The following is a 21,284-nucleotide window of genomic DNA, read 5'->3' as shown; positions in this document are numbered from 1 at the left end:
CGTGTTAGCCAGGATGGTGTTGATCTCCTGACCTCGTGATCTGCCCACCTCGGCCTCCCAAAGTGCTGGGATTACAGGCATGAGCCACCGCGCCCGGCCTAAATGCTGCTTTTTATTTCTTTCTTCTTTTTTAAATTAAGAAGCCGTATTGTTAAGAGTGAAAGTTACTGAGACATGAACAATTTCTCCCACCATACCAGGTTCACTACACAAAGGCTTGTTCTACTGGTTAGACCTGGAGCTCATTAATATTAAAAAGTGAGGTTACTTCATTATTGGACTGAAATTTCCATTTTCACTTGCCCTCTGACTTTAGCTCTGTCCTTCTAACATCAATGAGTAAGATAGAAACATGGACAATATGCTCATCAAATTTATAGATGATAAAAAGCCAGGAGTGACAGCAAATGTTGTCGATAAAAGGATCAAGATTCAGAAAGATTTAGGAGAGGCTAGGGCAATGGCTAAATGTAATAAAAGTTAGGATGAATAAGTACAAGATCCTAAACGTGGGTTCAAAAATAAATCTTGCAAGCTTAGTAACAGCAAGTATGTAAAAGGCTTAGGCTCACGCCTGTAATCCCAGCACTTTGGGAGGCCGAGGCAGGCGGATCACAAGGTCAGGAGATCGAGACCATGGTGAAACCCCGTCTCTACTAAAAATAGAAAAAATTAGCCGGGCGCAGTGGCGGGCGCCTGTAGTCCCAGCTACTCGGGAGGCTGAGGCAGGAGAATGGCGTGAACCCGGGAGGCGGAGCTTGCAGTGAGCCGAGATTGCGCCACTGCACTCCAGCCTGGGCGACACAGCAAGACTCCGTCTCAAAAAAAAAAAAAAAAAAGGAATCTTAATTAATAATGAGCTCAGTGTGTGTTAACAGTGTGATATGATTCCAAAAAAAAACTAACAGTCAGTGTGTGTTAACATGTGATATGATTCCAAAAAAAAACTAACGGCACTTGATAGTGCTCTAAGAAAGTGTAACATTGAGAATGAGAAGGTGGATAACTTAGTCCTGAATTCAGCTTTGGGTACATATGTTAGAGTATCTTTGGGATATGCTTGGGAAACTGAATCCAAATTGCAAAAGAACCTGTTCAAGGGACTAGATTATTTAACCTGAAGCTAAGATTTAGAGAACAAACAGTAGCTATACTAAAATAGTTAAAAAGGGATTCAATGTACTGTCCCTAGACCCAGAAGGGGAGAACTAGGATTAATGAATGTGAGTTTCAAGCAGGCAGATTTCAGCTCAGCAAGAATAAACTTTTTCTTCTTCAGACAAATACTAAGCCAAAAATGGAATGGGCAACTTCATAGTTCCCTATCCCTCACTGGTGGTATTCAAGCCCAGGCTGGAAAACTTCTGCCAGGGGAAAATCAAACAAACATTACAATGATGATTCAAGCATTATGTGTATTATTGGACTGGATAGTCTATGATCTATGCTTTTTAGACAAACTCAGCTATCACAAAAAGACCTCTACAAAGACAGCTCATCTGGGCCCCCACGAAGCACACAATCTCTTACAGCTGTCAGAAATTATAGCCTTAAGTGTGGTAAAGCTGACGGGAAGCTAATATTTTAGTTGTTCTACATGGAATCTTCTCTGGGTGCCTTTCCTTGCTTCTCTTCCTCCCTGTCAGCTTTCTCGCTGTGCTTTCTGCTCTCTCCAGAGTTGAAGTAGGGCAAAGGGGAAGGTGGTACTGTTTGGTAAGGAGCCAAAAGGTCAAGAAGCAATATATTTCAGCAGTGTGCAGTGGCCTGAGAGAAGGACCATTATTTTATTATGTGACCCTTCTTCCAACTGGGTGAGATCATCTTTGTGTTTCCAAAAACATTGCCCAGACCCTGTGTAGACTGTAGGGTGCAATAATGCTATACTTGGGCCTTCCAAAAAAAATGATGTGCCAAGAACAAACCCAACTCAGGATTCCCAAACAGAAATTGGAGGACCTTTTAGTCAGAGCAAAGAATACAAAGATCTGTGAAGCCAGGAGCTTCAGAGATTAAGCCGAATCAGGAATTTATTTACCTAAAAAGTGTTCAGACCAAGTATCATTAATGCTTTCCATCTTGACACATTCGGTAAAAGAAGCAAACCTTCCAGGATACCATGCTTCACTTTATATCGTATCCTCTGATGCAGGGTGAGGTAGGGGAAATGCAATAAATCTAGAGTCCTCATTTTCTTATATTGTGTTTGAGAATATTTTTCTTAATCTATGAAAGTACTTTTTTATCTCTCCCTGAGAACTTATGACATTGCTGTTCCTGATACCTGACACCATGGCCATTCTCATAATTGCAGAACTATCGACCAGAAGAATGAAAAGTTATCCCCCTCAAACTACAAGGGTAACACTGGAAGAAAAGGAAAAGCAAAAGGCCTCTGCATTTTAAAAGCCCATGGTCTCTTCTACCAGAAGGTAAGAAAGAACGGCCATTACTTATTTCGCTCAATTAAGTAAGAACTTTCTTATAGTAGCTATGACCAAGAAAAACATGGGCTGCCTTGGAGAGCTCAAGCATGGATTAACCAATCCATCACTAAAACAAGGTTGTGAAGTCGAGCACAAAGAAACCTAGTGGGTATTTTTGTACCTAATTCCTTACAGACATGTTTAAGAAGCCCCAGAAGTCATTACAATGTCCAAGCCAAATGGGTTTGCTAAGGTATCATCATCACATCAATAATTTTGATCTTCAGTGCTAAAAATATGAAACCTATACAGGCAGTGCTGCTTTAGTTGAATTGGGTGGTAATGGTGTAGATAGGTGAAGAGAAGGGAACCTGTTTTTATTTGCTTTGAATCTTCACTATTCTAGGTAAATTTTATTCTGAAAAAGAGATTCCTCAGATATTCTGGTGTTTTGAAGCCTACTAGAGTAATTTGTTATTCCTCCCAGAAGAATCTGCGTTATCCTACAAGAGAGAGACTTCAAAAAGTACAAAAAGTACACAACGTTACCATTTTCTGCCACTGCCTGTTCAAACCTCTTCCATGAAGCTAATTCTCCTCTTCCCTTTAGATGAATCTAGAGCATGTCTATTGTCTAGCCCCTATCAGATAATGAAAACACAAAATTCCACACATTTTTATCCAAATCCAAACTTCCTCTCATTTTTAATCCAAAATCCAACTTATTTCTATAATTTAAATATCCTTTCCCATATAACAGTCAAACAATTAAAACCCCAAACTTCATTTAGAATGAATGCTTCTTCCCCTCCCCAGCATGGGCTGCTGCAGGCTGGAAGCCTGCAATGGGAAAGAGGGACATGGTCACCTTCTTCTCTGGGTGCCTTTCCTTGCTTCTCTTCCTCCCTGTCAGCTTTCTCGCTGTGCTTTCTGCTCTCTCCAGAGTTGAAGTAGGGCAAAGGGTACTGTTTGGTAAGGAGGAGGAAAGGTTGTACCTGAAAGGAACCAGAATTGCCTAGTGTTAATGCTCTCTGAGTCGGGAATGAGTTTTAAACTGTCTCTTTTCCTCATGGGACACTTCTGCTATTTCTATGGTGACTCCTCTTCTCCATTAGGACAGCTATTGGATTGCAGTTCCATTGGAGACATCAATCTTTCTCTTCTGGCTGGTTGCTTACAGCCTTCTCACCCCCTACTCCTCTGACTAGACAACTCTATCCCCTTCCCGTAAGATTTCCTTACTTGTGTCAGGAAACCGTCTTAGGTGTGGTCCCTCAGCAGCTCTGTCTGCCATGTCCCACACCTGATCCATAGAACACATATACACACACATACTTCTCAGTGCTTCGGTGTCCTCATCTGTAAGGTGGAGATATTAAGCCAAGTGCAGTGGCGCACCCCTATAGTCCCTGGTATTCTAGAGGCTGAGGTGGGAGTACCACTTGACCCATGAGTTTGAGGCTGTAGTGCACTATTACTGGGCCTGTAAATAGCCACTGTACTCCAGCCTGGGCAACTTAGTGAGATCCCATCTCTATAATAAATAAATAAGACACTATTAATAGCAACTGTCTCCTATGGTTGCTGTGAAGATTAAACAAAACAATAACTGGCCCAAATTAAACACTAAAATAACAATAACTTTCCCAAGATCACATTATTAGTAGTAAGTAGTAAAACCAGATCTGTCCTCCTTCAAAGCCAGGGAGGTACATTTCCTGTCACACTACATTTCCAGGAGGGAGATATTTTGAACCAAGGAACTACCCAGTACTATTCCAATTCATCCACTCTGCTCACTCATAAGACTGGCTATGGGCATGGTTTTGGCAACAAATTGATTGCTCTGGCACCTCTGGTTCAACTCTCCCGCAGCACCCTAAAGCTATGGATCAGCATCAGGAAGTCCCTGGGCATCCTCCTCCTTCACTCCAGAGCAGCACACCAGGCTGAACCTAAGAGCTGTCACAATGCTGGGAAAAGTGCCAAACTAATTCTAGAGCGTGGGGCACTCTGACACTTGACATAGACAATAGCATAACTTTTTCCACCTTCGAACCAACATTATACTCTTCAAATCCTCTTTTAGGAAACCTTATATAAAACCATGCTCACTCAATAGACAGCCTCCAAAGTGAAACCTGTCTCACTAGGTCTTTGCCACTACTTCGTTAGGTGACTATCTGCTACCAACACAGAGCAAAACTCGAAAGACTTCTGCCCTAGAGACCACATGTTGAGGTGCAGACTTTTCCCACTCTCTGTTCTCTCAAAGTATTCCTTAGAATGTTCCTTAGTTGATATAGTTACATTAAATTATAGAGCTAGTCTCATATAGAATATTCATTAAATATTCTCTTGCAGCACACCAGAATCACATTTTCTATGCTTTAAAGGTCAGAAATCTTTTTGCAAACTTCGTGTCTTCTGCCCCAAGGTGGAGATTCATCTTCCAAGGTTCCTAAAAGGGAAGTGATTCTTTTGCAAAGAACATATTCCTCTGGAAAGAATCAACTGGCTTCCATCAAAGCATTTCACAGCATTTATGCATCATTCCTGCAGGCTACTTGGTAATTGCAAAGACAAAGATGTACCTTTATACAGTGGCAAGATCTAGTACCTTAACCACATAATCAAGCTATAAGCATCACGGATAGCAGGACAATCTAATGTTATGTTCTTACTGATGTGAAGTGATACACAACACAAAGCATCACTTATTACATATCTTGCCAAACATGTTTAACTTGAATCTTACCAAGACTTTAAACCTAATTTCCAGTTTATGGGAAATAGAAATGATAAAGGAACAAGTCTGAAAAAAAAAAAATCAACAACAACAAAAATAACAGTAAGGAAAAAAGAAGGCTAATTCAGAACATAGAATGTCCTATAAGACAACTGGCCAAGTTTCTTCAAAAAGTCATTTTCACAGGGGAAAAAAAAATAGGTGACACTGTTCAAAAATAAGAGACTAAGGAGATATAATAACCAAATATAATGCACGAAACTTCATGGAGTCGTGGTTTGAAGGAAATAACTGTAAGACACGTCATGGAGAAAAACTGAGGAAATTTCAGTGTGGATTAGATATGAGCTGATATTAGGGAATTGTTAGTTTCCTGAGGTGTGATAGTAGAATGTAACTATAGTAGAATATACTTATAATTAATATATATGTGATGAAGAGTTTGTAAGTAAAGCATCATGATGTCCAACCAATATGTATGCACACATTCACACACATTCAACATGTGTTAACAATTGTGGGTATTTTAAGTGAATATGCAAGTATTCATTGTAATATTCTTTCAAATTTTTAGCATGTTTAAAAATTATATAAAATATAGGTGAAATGTTTCTATTTGCAGATGTGAGGACAGTGTAGAAAATCCCAAAGTATCTACAAAAAAGCAGAATGAAACAAAATACCGCCTAAAGCTAATTAAGTTCAGTTAGCCAACTAGGTATTATTGCAATGGGCTGCCCAGTAATCAAAGAGGACTACTTATTTCCCACCAGGGTTTTTACAAAAAGATTCATTCTGATAAGTTCTCTGACAAAGTTCAGACATTGTTACATGGGTGGCACCAGCTTCTCTACATCCCTATCAAAATCAAAGAAAACTCAGAAAAAAATGGAAAACAAAAGCTGCTTTATTATTCTACTCTTTGAGTAGAATCTACCTTACACAAAGCAAATGCTTGTTTAAAACATTTCAATGACATTCATAAAGTTGTAATTGAGAAAGAAAAAAAGTAAAATTTATTTAAGTCTATAAATCTCCCTATTTACAAAACTTTTTTTAATATACAAAATAAACTGGGATCAAAAGTTTTTATAACCCAAAAAAAAAAAAAAAAAACGGTACAGTCAGGTTACAGCTTAATCAACACACAAATCAACTATTTCTTTATACAACAATGGACGTATGAAAACTAAAATTAAAAACACAATGCCATTTAAAATTGCTCCAAAGAAATACTTAGGTATAAATGTACAAAATACAATTTAAAAATCAAAGAGCCAGGCGCAGTGGCTCATGCCTGTAATCCCAGCACTTTGGGAGGCCGAGGCGGGCAGATAACCTGAAGTCAGGAGTTTGAGACCAGCCTGACCAACATGGAGAAACCCCGTCTCAACTAAAAATACAATGCCTAATTTCATTACTTACCCAGGAGTCATTCAGGAGCAGGTTGTTTAATTTCCATGTAGTTGTGTGGTTTTTAGTGAGTTTCTTAATCTTGAGTTCTAATTTGATTGCACTGTGGTCTGAGAGACTCTTATGATTTCAGTTTTTTGCATTTGCTGAGGAGTGTTTTACTTCCAATTATGTGACTGATTTTAGAGTAAGTGCTATGTGGCATTGAGAATAATGTACATTCTGTTGTTTTTGGGTGGAAAGCTCTGTAGATACCTATGAAGTACACTTGATCCAGAGCTGAGGTCAAGTCCTGAATATCCTTGTTAATTTTCTCGATGATCTAATTGACAATAGGGTGTTAAAATCTCCCACTATTACTGTGTGGGAGTCTAAGCCTCTTTATAGTTCTCTAAGAATTTGTTTTATAAATCTGGATGCTCCTGTATTGGGTACATATATATTTAGGATAGTTAGCTCTTCTTGTTGAATTGAGTCCTTTACTATTATGTAATGCCCTTGTCTTTTTTGATCTTTGTTGGTTTAAAGTCCGTCTTGTCAGAAACTAGGATTATAACCCCTGCTTTTTTCTGCTTTCCATTTTCTTGGTGTTTCCATTTTCTTGGTAAATTTTCCCACATCCCTTATTTTGAGCTTGTGTGTGTCTTTGTATATGAGATGGGTCTCTTGAATACAGCACACCAATAGGCCTTGACTCTATCCAGCTTGCTGTACTGTGTCTTTTAATTGGGGCATTTAGCCCATTTACATGTAAGGTTAATACTGTTATGTGTAAATTTGATCTGTCATCATGACGCTAGCTGGTTATTTTGCACACTTGTTGATGTAATTGCTTCATAGTATCATTGGTCTTTGTTCTTCCATGTGTTTTTGTAGAGTTAGACTGGTAATGATTTTTGTAGTGTAGGCTGGTAATGACTTTTCCTTTCCATATTTAGTGCTTCCTTCAGAAGCTCTTGCAAGGCAGGCCTAGTGGTGAAGAATTCCCTCAGCGTTTGCTTGTCTGAAAAGGATTTTATTTCTCCTTCACTTATGAAACTTAGTTTGGCTGGATATGAAATTCTAGGTTGGAAATTCTTTTAAGAATGTTGAATATTGGCCCCCAATCTCTTCTGGCTTGTAGGGTTTCTACTGAGAGGTCAACTGTTAGTCTGATGGGCTTCCCTTTGTAGGTGACATAGCCTTTCTCTCTGACTGCCTTTATCATTTTTTCCTTCATTTTAACCTTGGAAAATCTGATAATGATGTGTCTTGGGATTTATCCTCTCATGGAATCTCTTACTGGGGTTCTCTGGAGTTCCTGAATTTGAATGTTGTCCTATCTTGCTAGGTTGGGAAATTTCTCCTGTATGATATCCTGAAGTATGTTTTCCAACATGGTTCCTTTCTCCCCATCTCTTTCAAGTACCTCAATCAGTCATAGGTTCGGTCTTTTTACATAATTCCATAGTTCTCGGAGGTTTTGTTCATTCCTTTTCACTCTTTTCTCTCTAATCTTGTCTGCCTGCCTTATTTCAGCAAGATAGTCTTCAATCTCTGAAATGCTTTCCTCCACTTGATGTATTCAGCTATTGATACTTGTGGTTGCATTGTGAAGTTCTTTTGTGTTGTGCTTTTCAGCTCCATCAGGTCATTTATGTTCCTCTCTAAACTAGTTATTCTGGTTAACATCTCCTGTAATGTTTTATCATGGTTCTTGGCTTCTTTGCATTGGGTTAGAACGTCTGCCTTTAGCTCAGCAAAATTTGTTATTACTCACCTTCTGAAGTCTACTTCTGTCAATTAATTCATCTCAGCCTCAACCCAGTTCTATGCCCTTGTTGGAGAGGTCTTGCGATCATTTGGAGGAGAAAAGGCACTCTAGTTTCTTGAGTTTTCAGCATTTTTTCATTGATTCTTTCTCATCTTTGTGAGTTCATCTAGCTTCAATCTTTGAGGCTGCTGACCTTTGGATGGGGTTTTTGGAGGGACTTTTTTGTTGATGCAGTTGTTATTGTTGTTTTCTGTTTGTTTGTTTTTCTTTTAACAGTCAGGCCCTTCTTCCATAAGGCTTCTGCAGTTTGCTGGGGGTCCACTCCAGACCCTGTTTGCCTGGGTCCCTCCCATACCTGGAGGTATCACCCCTGGAGGCTGCAGAACAGCAAAGATGGCTGCCTGCTCCTTCCTTTGGGAGCTGTGTCCCAGAAGGGGACTGACCTGATGCCAGCAGAAATGCTCCTGCATAAGGTGCCTGGCAACCCCTGTGGGTGGGCAGGGAGTGGGGGAGTGGTCTCATCCAGTCAGGAAGCACAGGATCAGGAAACCCCTTAACAAAGCACTCTGGCTGCCCCTTGGCAGAGGGGATGCACTGCACTGTGGGGAATCCCACTTATCAGGACTGCCCGGATTTCTCAGAGCCAGCAGGGGGAAAGACTAAGTTTGCTCATCTGTGGAGACCGCCCCTCCTCCCTGGGGCTGTGTCCCAGGCAGATCAGAGTTCTATCTGTAAACCCCTGGTTGGAGTTGCTGAAGTTCCCACAGGGAGGCCCTGCCCAGCGAGAAGGGATGGGTCAGGGTCCAGCCTAGAGAGGCAGTCCGGCCACAATCTGCCATAGCTGCTGTGCTGTGCCATGGGGAATTCCTCCTGAGTCCAAATCATCCAGTCTCCCCAGCACTGGCAGGGGAAAAACGGCAGACTGCAGCTGCGGTGATGGCTCCTTCCCCTTTCCCCAGGAGCTCAGTCACCTTAGGCAGCAGGAAACCGCAGTGATAGTGGTCAACCCTCCCACTGGAAACTCAGTAGTCTCAGGCAGCCTCCCGTCAAGTGGCCACCAAGAATCTTCACAGCTCTGTGCTTGGGACCCAAGGCCCTGGTGGCATGGACTCACAGGGGGGATATCCTGACCTGTGGGTTGCACAGATCTGTGGAAAAAATGTGGTTTCCTGTGGGGGGGGTAGCACAATCACTCACCCCCTCCCTTGGCTGGGGGTGGGAGCTCCCCTTCCCCTGCGCTCCCGGGAGGGGCATTGCTCCACCCTGCTTTTCCTCACTCTCCAAGGGTCGCGCCCGCTGCCTAGTCCAATGAGAGAATCTGGATACCTCAGTTGCCGGTGCAGGATTCATTGGCCATTTTCATTCTCTCAGTGGGAGCCTCTGGTGGCAACTGCTTCTAGTCAGTCATCTCAGCCCCTCCCCGCTACCACTTTTTTTATGACAACACACTTTAAAATCTAAAGGAAACAAATGATGTTCTATCAAAATATAAATTCCCCAAATTAACTAAATAAGTAGAACACCTAAACAACCCAACAGCTGCAGAATTTGAAATATATATACACACACACACACACAAAAGCTCTACAATTAAAAATGGTACCCGATTCAGGATGTTTGTGGGTGAGTTGTCTCTAAAGTCAAGGAACAACAATAGAAGCCTTCCCAACTCAATTTACAGTTCTATCATAATATTAATGCCAAAACCTGACAAACATATTCCAATAAGAAAACTAGAATGCTTATAATTAAAATCTGAAACCAGATATTAACAAATTAAATCTAGCAATGTGTTAAAATAGTTATATTCTATAACTAAACAAAGTTTATTCCAGAAAGCAACATTTCCCAATTTTAAGAAATCTATTAGTATAATTTATTAAAAATTTTAAAAAGAAAAATATGCAATTTAAGTACATGCCAGAAATATATTTGAGGTATTGGAACAGATATTCCTGATCAATGTTCATTAGTGATTTTTAGGATGTGAATATTTTCTCCCTTCATGTATATTATAAGCCTCTCTCATGCCATATATTATTTCTCTCTGTGAGCTACTTCTACCTGCTATACCCTCATTCTGCATAGATCCCAGGAATTTCTATGTAGTGTATCAATCAATATATTTAGAAGTAGTTTAAACATGCCTTTCAGGAGACTAGCCTAAGGAAATGCTTCACGAAAAAAATGTCTATGGCTTAGCAAGTTTGGAAAAACTACATATTGTGTTTTTCTCTTAGAGATTTGCAACAAAGGTTTGTTAATTTAAAGATTCAAAGAAGTCTTCCAGGGTTTCCTAAGTTAATTGAACATAAAACACTTTTGTTCTTATAATGCCTATTAATACCCCATGAATACATTTTGATAAACACTGGTTTAGATCATGTCACCACAATGTCAGTCTCAGCACGGGTAGCATTTATTGTTCAGGGCATTGTGTGAGGTACCGCTGGAGATATTGAATTATAAGATATAATCTATTCCCACAGATGATTATAATGAAGTTTAGTCAGAACATATAAATAAAGAGATAAATAATAATTTGTGACAACATGGCATACATACCAAATAAGCAATCCAAACAAAAAGGGTAGCAAGGGTGCATAGGAGGCAGGAAAGTTACATGCTAAATTGTTGAGGAAGGCTTCCACAAGGATATATGAGTTAATCCTTGGGAGAAACACACACACAAGGCAAAAATGTGAATCGTATATTTGGGAGAAATTAAAGCACTGGTTTATAGTTGTTCAAGAGGTAGACAGGGTGACAGTGTAAAGTGTCTTGCTTTAAGGATCTAGGTCTTTATTACTCAGCCCATAAAGAACTAATGGAGGTCTTTCAGCAAGGAGACAGCATCTCAGGGTAAGTGTATCTATAGAAAGTTGCAATTAACACAAAAGTTTTCCCAAAAATGTCTTCTGTTTGACTCCTGTCTTAGCCTAGGCTCCCCACAAAAGCAGAACCTATGACAAAGTCCGGTGTACAGGTACTTTATTTTGAGGTATGATCCCAAAGAGCTGCGGGGGGAGACTGGGAAGAATGAAAAAAGGAAGAGGGAAGCACAACCCAATCTAGCTCCTCACCACTGTGGGCAACTGAGGCTTGATTCCTCTGGGATCCTCTAAGAGGACAAGAAAGGATACATCTCAGAATTATTCACCCAGGAGCTGAAAGAGAGAAACATTTATCTTCCAGTTCCCAGACCCCATTGACAAAGGACTGCCCTCACATCTGCAGGTTTGCATATGCTCCAGAATGCCCACATTCATTTCTACAGGTATCCTACTTAGTGAAGGGAGAAACTCTGGGGAAGAAAGTGAGAAACAGTGAATGTAAAGTGAGGCATTGTCAAGTTATACCTACATGTAACTGGCAACCCCAGCAATGGCTGGAGTAAAAAGGGGACTCCTCCCAGAAAATATAAGAGGTGTCAGGTAGATTCTCCAAAGGAAGGTCAATCCAACTTAACACCATATTTCCTGGTTCCTACCTGATTCATTTTCCAGCAGTCCTTTGCACACATGGTCCTTTCATATGTGGTCATCTCCAGGCTTTTTAGCATTGTTTTTTTTTTCTCCTTCCATTTTCCCCGTCATTCTAAAACAAATAAATGAAAACAAACAAAAAATAGACATACCATTTTTTTAAAAAAATTGCTTTAATTTATCTATACAAAGAAAAAACATTTTTAGATTTGTTTAATAAGTTAAAGTTGATGGCAAAATGACCACTAGAACAAGTTCTCAGACAAGATGTGTATGCTCTGTAGGTAAAAATTAACTTCTACAAGAAAGTTTCCAATAAATTTTACACTTCTATGACAGCCCTGTATCCCCAATCAGAACCAAGCAAAGCACTAAAGTCATTGCCCTGCTTATCATTCCAGTTACCAGGTCTGCTTTGGCAGAAGCCATATTTGGAAATCTGGTTCTTCATAATTGCCACAAACCAGCAATATCCATCTTCCATTCATTTAACAAATATTTGTTGAGGACCCTCTGTGATCCAGGTACTATTTTAAGCTCTGGAGATTAAGCTCAACAAAACAGAGTAAGTCTCTGCCCTCATGACACTTACAATCTTGCAGGGGAAGTATACAAGTAAATATGTAATATGTTGAATGGTGACAGAAGCTGTGGAAAAAAACAAAACAGTATAAGGGAATAAAGGGTTCCCAGATGAGAAGTGGAAAGATGGGTATCACAATTTTCTATAGCATGATTATAAAATAAATTTGTACAGAGACATAGAGGAAGGGAGGGAATAAGCCACATAGACAGATGGGGAAGAAACATACCACATGTGCTAAAAACAACTGGCAAGACCTTGAGGGAAAGTAATGCTTGCCCCATTCAGGGAAGAGTGAGGAGGCCAGTGCAGTGAGAGCAGAGTGGGCAGGGGGATGGGAAAGGAGGGGATGTCAGAGAGGTAGCCTAGGGTGAGATGATATAGGGCCTTGGAGACCACTGTAAAACTTAGAGCTTTACTCTAATTAAAACAGGAAGCTATAGAAGGATTTTGAGAAGAGGAGTCAGGTACTCAACTCACATTTTTAAAGGATCATTCTTATTGCCATGGAGAATAGATATAGGTGTCCTAGGGTAGAAGTGAGCAGGCCACTTAGGAATGTAAGTGGAAGATAATGATGGCCCAGATGAGAATGATAGCAGCAAGAAATGGTAGGATTCTAATTATATTTTGAACATACAGTGGGCAAGATTAGTTGATGGATTGGATATGTTCTGTAATAGAAAATGGGAAATCAAAAATGACTCTAAGATTTTTGACTCAAACAACTAGAAGAATGGAGTTGTCATTTAACACAAAGAGAACTGCAGGTTTGAGGTTGAAAAACTTAAAAGTTCAGCTTAGGGCATGTTAAGTGTGAGCTATTTATTAAACACCCAAGTGATGATGTCAAATGGGCAGTTGGCTGTAGGCAGTCCTCTCTTTGCAAGATTCCAACATGCAAAAACTTCAGTTACCCAGGTTTAGTTAAATAACACCAGTCCTCCAAAAATATGATTCAAATTGCATTTGCCACATTATAGTAACTGAATAATCGCATAAAGTACAGTTTCACTGTTTCTCCCATCCACAAATCACTCTGTACATAACAGATGTATACTATCATTAGTGACCAATCATGTCACTTCTTTCAGAGTCTGCCTGACTGATTGATCACCAGCTGGTCACTGGTACGTCTATTATTCAGTTCACACACAGCAAAATGTGTCACTGTGTTGTCTCCTGTCTCTCTGTAATAAGCCCACATGACATTCCACAAAAATGGATTATCAAAAGAAGAAACTGGTCCACAAAGATGAAAGGGCAGCAAGGAAAAACATGACAACACTAAAAGTAAAATTCAAATCAAATATAAATGGAGTTATAGAAGAAATAGCTGCCCCAGGAATGTTGACACTGCCACTGTTTAAGACACTAGAATGCAGTCACAAGCACTTCGTGAAGGTGAGTTTATAGACATAAAGGAGGAAAGTTGTTGTAGGAAAAAGACGAAGATGCTCCAGAGGAATATGTCAGAGCAAGTGATTCAGGCAAAATCTTTCACATTAAAATAACTCTTAGAGATATGTCACAACATCTAAAGCACAAAGGCTAAAATGTTGGAAGCTGATCCAAACTTAGAAAGAAATATGATAATTTGCCAAGGTGTAGAATTGATGCTTACTCCATATTGAAAGTTATATGACAAAAGGGCAAGCACTGTTCAAAGTAGTCCTGATAAGTGTTTTACAAATAAATGAAACACTTTCTCAATGTTTCTAATGTTTTAAATCAGTGTACTAAACTAAGTAAATATTAGTTTTAAAATACTACTTTTTATTTTTTCATTACCTCATATGTTTACAACCAACAGTAAGAGCCTAATATTTTGACAAAATTTTAAGTCCTGCAACAATCAAAATTTTTATTGCGAATTATTAAGAACACTTTGAGCCATCTCAGTTTGCACAGTCATTTTTATGGCCCCACACTACTGCATGAAGCAAGAACTGCCTGTGTGCAAATTGGGAGTTTAGGAGAAGAAATTCAGCTGGAGACATAAATTTGCAAATGATCACTACAGAGACAGTATTCCTGAATGGTATCACCTGGAGTACAGATAAAGAAGAGATCTAAGGATAGAGCCCTGGGGAACTCCAATGTTTAGAGATAAAGTAAAGAGAAAGAATCAACAAAGATGACTGAAAAGGAGTGGCTGGTGAGCTAGGAAAATCAAGAGAGCAGTATCCCAAAGCCCATGAAGGCGGGAGTTTCGAGGAGAAAGTAATCAACTGTGCGGCTGGTGGAGAAGCAAGGCAGACCTGAGAATTGACCACTGTGTTTGGCAATATGAAGGTTACTAGTGACCTGAGCAAGAACAGTTTCAAGAAAATAATTGGAATGAGAGCCCGATTCGAGAGAGTTCCAGAGACTGGAAGGAGAGGAGTGGAACAATGACTAGACAGCCTTCTGGGGAGATTTTTCTGTAGGGCATGGCAGAGTGCAATGTGAGTCCATTCTGTCTCCTTAAGATGGACACTATCACAGCATGTTTATAGGCTAACATAATTAACTAAAGAATTTATACCAGGAGATGTTGATGCCAGGAGAAGGGATAACTATTAAAACAGTGGTGTCCTTGAGAGTGGGTAGTACCTCGTACTCAAGTGGAAGGTTTACCCTAGACGGGAACAGGCCTAAGAAGAGGCTCAGACATTTGACTTCTTCAGGACTCAGCTGCCTCAACTGTATAATGAGGCAGCACCAAACCAGAGAGTCTCACAATGTAGTCCTCAGATCAGCAGCATCGGCATCACTTGAGAATTCATTAAAAATGCAAATTCTCAGCCCCCATCCAAAACCTACTGTATGAGAAACTCTGGAGGTGAGGCCCAGCAAGGGGCGCTTTAACAAGCCCTCCATGGGATCCTGATGCACCCTCAGTTTGGAGAACCACTGGGCTAGATTATCTTTAGAATCTCTGGCTCTAACACCAGTGACTTTATGCTTCAATAATCTATAGCTTCCAATTTCTATTATGTTTTTATAACACTGCCGTATTATTTTCAGGTAAGTTTATAAAACCCAAGCTGTTTTCTAATATTTTCCAGTGCAAAAATTCCAAATGTCTGTTTTCAACCTCCAGAAACAATAATGACATTTATACATCTTAAAATCGTGTTCAAAATCGTTTCTGAAACAACTTTTTCATGGTGAGGTATTCAAGTTAGCTTTGAAGGCATCAGTAAAGTTCACAACTTTTTCTTATCATTTTTAAATAATACATAAGTCCACCTTTTAATGAAAAAATCTTTAGGAATTAACAGCTATTGCTCTCAAGTTGTTTGGAATTGTTTTGTATTGCTTGAAGTGTGTTATTCCCCAGAAGCAGAGCAGACAAGGAACGACAGGTGACATTAATCCAGTCCCATACTGTTGCTCTTTGTGGACTTGGATCTCTCTTCAGCCACACAATGGAGGAAATTCCATACAAACAGAGGAAGCCAGACTCTTTCTGGGAGAACTTGGTAGCTGACTTACTATATTAGACATTGATGCCTGCTACAGATAAAACCTGGGAAAAGACCTCCAGGTCCTATTCTCCATTGTTGGTGCCTGAGTCCAGTGTGTACGTCTCAACTGTGTACACATTTCCCGGGGTGGGGGGCCACCAGCGCACAGCTGTCTGTGACAGGATTGCTGATGTTTACAGTAGCAAGTTCACCCTGCTTTATGCCAAAACATGGTGTTTCTTATTTTAAAGATGAGAACAATTCCTTCTCTCCTCTCACTCCATTGTTATTTGGTTTACTAGATTTACAGGAGAAGGAAGCAGTAAATTACTAAAGAAGAAAGTGTAAATCTCACCAGGGTGTGCCTGTTTGAATTTGGATGAAGTTTAGCATATCAATCAGACGTGATGATATGAGAAAACAGGTCCTCTCTGCTTCGTGGTAGGTTGGTTTGGGGAAGTGAAAATAAAAATTCAGTAGACACTTTCCTATGTTGATGTCCACACCTTTCTAGAAGCTCCAAGTTGATCAGATGTCGTAAGTGCCCAGCTTGATGGCCACAGAAAGCCAGCTAGTTAGTGAACAGAAAGGACTCTGCTAGCTGGGAATGCTCATGGCCAGCAAGCCTTTCTTGATGGTTTCCAGCCTTTTCTGTATTTAACATTAGTTAACATTGCATTCTCCCATCAGGGTCTGTTAATAATGATGTGTTGGGGGAAAGAAGCATGCAGTGGGAGGGATGGAAAGGAGACATGGAATTCCTATTTCTTCAATCACAAAAGTAAAAGAAAATAAAGGAAGATTTACCTTAAAGTACAAATTATTTTCAAACCACATTTATAGAAAGCCAGTATTAAAAAGAGGTCAGCTGATGCATAAAGAACATACCTATAATCTAAATAAATGATCTGTTCTTCATTCTATTCAAGAATGTTTTCCTGAACAGCTGACTGTTTCTCCCTGGCTCAGCCGCCTCCCTTTCCTGCTGTGGCTCTCAACACTGGCTACACACTGAAGTCACCCAGAGAACTTCAAAAGTACTGAGGCATAGGTCTCACCCTCAAGGATTCTGAGCAATTTTTAAAGTTCCCCCAGGTAGTTCTAAAATGCAGCCAAAGTTGAGATCACTGCTCTTCTGCCCCTCAGCTCTCCATCCACCCTCCAAGACCAGCACCTTGGGGTTCCCTTCTCCCCCAGAGAGGCTGAGATGATAAAGGCAGACCTGGTCGTTCTTAGGTCACCGATTCCCAAGTTGCCTGATGTAAGAATCACTCGGGGCACTTACCAGACATATATATCCCAGGACCTTCCCTTGGAGATTCTGATTTAGTAGTTCTAGGACAAGAACCTGAAGTCTACATTTGCCCATATGAGGTTTATGCAAATAGCAAAGTTCGGCAAACACCATTTTAGGACTTATCTGCTCAAAGTGAAGTCCATGGACCAGCAGCATGGGCATCACATGGGAGCTTGTTAGATATATAGAATCTCTAGCCCCACCCCAGGTCCACTGAAACAGATCCGTTTTTTTGTTTTTTGAGACAGAGTCTCATTCTGTCACCCAGACTGGAGTGCAGAGGCACGATCTGTGCTCACTGTAACCTCCACCTCCTGGGTTCAGGCAATTCTCTTGCCTCAGCCTCCTGAGTAGCTGGTATTATAGCCACCCAGCACCACGCCCAGCTAATTTTTGTATTTTTAGTAGAGACGGGGTTTCACCATGTTGGTCAGGCTGGTCTCAAACTCCTGACCTCAGATGATCCACCTGCCTCAGCCTCCCAAAGTGCTGGGATTACAGGCACAAGCTACCTCGCCTGGCCAGAGTCTGTATTTTAACACGATTTCAGGATTAAAATTTCTCCAATTGGTTTGCCTAACATTGGCTTCCAAAGCTTTGGTTCTATTTCCCCTATCTAATTTAGACTCACACCCATGTTGCAATAATAATTACTCATGAGAAATATTCGTATTAAAACTAATAAAATACATTAGTTGGATTATCATAAATGGGCTGATTACTTTAAAACATTTTTGTAAGTGGATATTTCTGGCTTGTTAGATTCTCCTTTTGTTAATATGTAAGATGAGCCTTAGAGAGCCTCAGCATTAACTCAAGAGTTGAATGTTGCACTCAGTTCTATTATTATTTTAAAACATAGTAAACATGAATTAAAAGCTCAGGATTGGAAAGAACTTTAAGGATGGCTTAGTCCTGACTTTGATCTGAATTACTACAAATGTCCAAATCAAGTGGCCATTCAGTTTAGATATGAACATCATCCCCACCCCCAAACATGAAAGAGAACTCATTATCTCCCTATATAATCCATTTCATCTTTGGTCAACTATGACAAAAAAAAAAAATCATGCATTGAAAAACTATCTCCCTGCATTGTTTTAATTAAAAAGCTTTCTTATTTATGGAAAAATTTATAGAATTATAGAGATGATAGCACAGTTTATAGCAGGATGCAATTTATCTGCATATGTTTAATTTATTATAAATATTAGTTAATGTCTAATAGGTGGTAGGCAACATGCTGACACACCAGCAAACAAAACATAGGCCCTGCTCTCAAAGTACTTGCCAGCCCAATAATAAAAAGAATAAATCAGGAGTTTTAAATACTTTGTTAAATATGATAAAACAGGGGTAAATACAGGACCATAGGAGGTTGTCAGAGGGACACTTAATCCAGTCTAGAGGATAAAATTCTGGAGATGTGACATCTTTGCCAAGGTTGAAACATAAGTGGCTCTAAGTCAGTGTTGCCAGTTCTTGCATAGCATGAAGTGGTTTTATCTTTTCTCCGATGCTATGTTAAATCTCTGTTAACTAATAACTTTCTACTTACTTTTGGTTTTCAAAATTTAGAACAGTCCAATGCAAGAATCCAATCTCATCCTCTGATTTAAAGACCCTCCCTCTTCAAGTCTCTGGCATCTTCAACGTATAAGGACTGGGAGGAGGAAGGAGAAAAAGGGCAGGTATCTATTTAACTGGACACGGTGATAGTTTTTTCAATGTGCCTCTGGTTAACACGGACTTTCCTTGATGTCTTCACTCTGCAAGTCCTTAAATGTAGGCTCTCTTACAGGAAACATGTGTGAGTTCCTTTCCACTACTCCATTCCCAGACACTTCCCCTCTTCCACACTCACCCACTGGTCCATTCTACAGCTTCCAGGAACCAGCACCCCCTTGCCTGACATTCCTCTTAACTAAAGTTTTGTCAGGATATCTCAATTTAGCTATGTCTCACGGAGTCCATTATTCCAGTTTTCAGGATGCAAGATCAACATACCAAAAATCAATCTGATTTATAAACACTAGAAATGAACAATTAAAACCTCAAATTTTTAAAACAATATCATTAAGAATACGGTCAAAGGCCGGGCGCGGTGGCTCAAGCCTGTAATCCCAGCACTTTGGGAGGCCGAGACGGGCGGATCACGAGGTCAGGAGATCAAGAGACGATCCCGGCTAACACGGTGAAACCCCGTCTCTACTAAAAAATACAAAAAAATAGCCGGGCGAGGTGGCGGGCGCCTGTAGTCCCAGCTACTCGGGAGGCTGAGGCAGGAGAATGGCGTAAACCCGGGAGGCGGAGCTTGCAGTGAGCTGAGATCCGGCCACTGCACTCCAGCCTGGGTGACAGAGCAAGACTCCGTCTCAAAAAAAAAAAAAAAAAAAGAATACGGTCAAAAAAATTAAACACTCAGGTATCAATCTAACAGAAGTGTCCAGGTTGTGTTTGCTAAAAAGCTATAAATGGAACACATACTGTGTTTAAAAGTTAGAAGACTCAATTAATGCAAAATGTCAATTATCTCCAAACTGATCTACAGATTAAACACAATTCCAATCAAAACTCAGCAGAATTTTTTGTAGATAGAGACAAACTAATTATATAATTTATATGGAGGGGCAAAGGAACTACAATAGCCAAAATAATTTTGAAAAATAAAAGAACAAAGTTGGAGAATTCACACTGCTTGATTTTAAAATTACTATAAACATATAGTAAAACAACATACTATCAGAGAAGGGATCCAGCCGGAAATCAATGGGGCAAAATAAAACTGCACGCAAATATAATCAATTGATTTGTTTTAACGTGCAAAGGGATTCAAAGGAGAAAGGATAGTAGTTTCAGCAAATGATAGTGGAATACTGGACATCCATATGCAGAAAATTAACCCATGCCTAAACCTTACACTTTATGGCCAGGCACTGTGGCTCGCACCTGTAATCCCAGCACTTTGGGAGGCCGAGGTGGGTGGATCACGAGGTCAGGAGATCGAGAGTTTCCTGGCTAGCACAGTGAAATTTTGTCTCTACTAAAAATACAAAAAATTAGCTGGGTGTGGTGGCGGGTGCCTGTAGTCCCAGCTACTCGGGAGGCTGAGGCAGGAGAATGGCATGAACCCGGGAGGTGGAGCTTGTAGTGAGCCCAGATCGCATCACTGCACTCTAGCCTCGGCGACAGAGCGAGACCCTGTCTCAAAAAAAAAAAGATAAAGACATACATATATATATATATTACATATTTAATATTTAATGTATTATATATTATATATTTAAATATATTATATGTCTTTATCTTTTAAATTTTAATTTAAATATATTATGTATATTAAATATATAATATATAATGTTTAAATATATTTTATATATTAAATATATTATATATAATTATATATAACATGCAGTTATAATATACATTATTATATATTATATATTATACATAAAATAATATATAATATAAATGTATATAAATGTAAATAAATATATATTGTATATAATATAATTATATATAAAAAATCAACATGGATCATAGAGCTAAATGTAAAACAGAAACTATAAACTTTTAGAAGAAAGCATAGGAGGAAATTTCATAACAGGATTAGACAAAGAGTTCTTAAACATGGCATTGAAAGGACAATTCATTTAAGAAAATTAATAAATTGCACTTCATTAAAATTAAGACTCTTTCCTCTGAAGCTCCTTAAAAAGCTAAACATAGAATTACCATATAACTGTGATTCCACTCTGAAGTATATAGCCAAAAGGACTGAAAGCAGGAACTCAAACAGATACTTGTACACCAATGTTCATTGCAGCATTCTTCACGATAGTTAAAAGGTAGAAACAGCCCAAGTGGCCATCAACATTTGAATAAATAAAAGTGGTATATACATACAATGGAATGCTATTCAGCCTTAAAAAGGAATTAATTCTGACACATGTTATAACATGAATGAACCTTGAAAACATTATGCTTAGTGAAATAAGCCAGACTCAAATATTGTGCAACTCCCCTTATATGAGGTACCTAGAAAAGGCAAATTCACAAAGATAGAAAGTAAAATAAAGGTTATTGGGGTTTGGGGAAAAGGAGGGAATGAAGAGTTATTGATTAATGG

The 21,284-nt window shown here is 39.5% G+C and overlaps 1 long non-coding RNA gene across 1 annotated transcript in view; it reads right to left on the bottom strand.

Moving 5' to 3' along the window:
• LOC126941452 (uncharacterized) overlaps positions 1-21,284 on the bottom strand; it is a 391,778-nt gene that overhangs the window by 239,866 nt on the left and 130,628 nt on the right. Inside the window, exon 4 of the long non-coding RNA XR_007721308.1 lies at positions 11,829-11,935. This is a non-coding gene — a long non-coding RNA (uncharacterized LOC126941452). The remainder of the gene's footprint in view (positions 1-11,828; positions 11,936-21,284) is intronic.

Source organism: Macaca thibetana, chromosome 18, assembly GCF_024542745.1.
Source record: "Macaca thibetana thibetana isolate TM-01 chromosome 18, ASM2454274v1, whole genome shotgun sequence".
Classification (NCBI taxonomy): Eukaryota; Metazoa; Chordata; class Mammalia; order Primates; family Cercopithecidae; genus Macaca; species Macaca thibetana.
The sequence above is the reverse complement of the archived record's forward strand: the minus strand, read 5'-3'. Positions and strand labels throughout refer to the sequence as shown.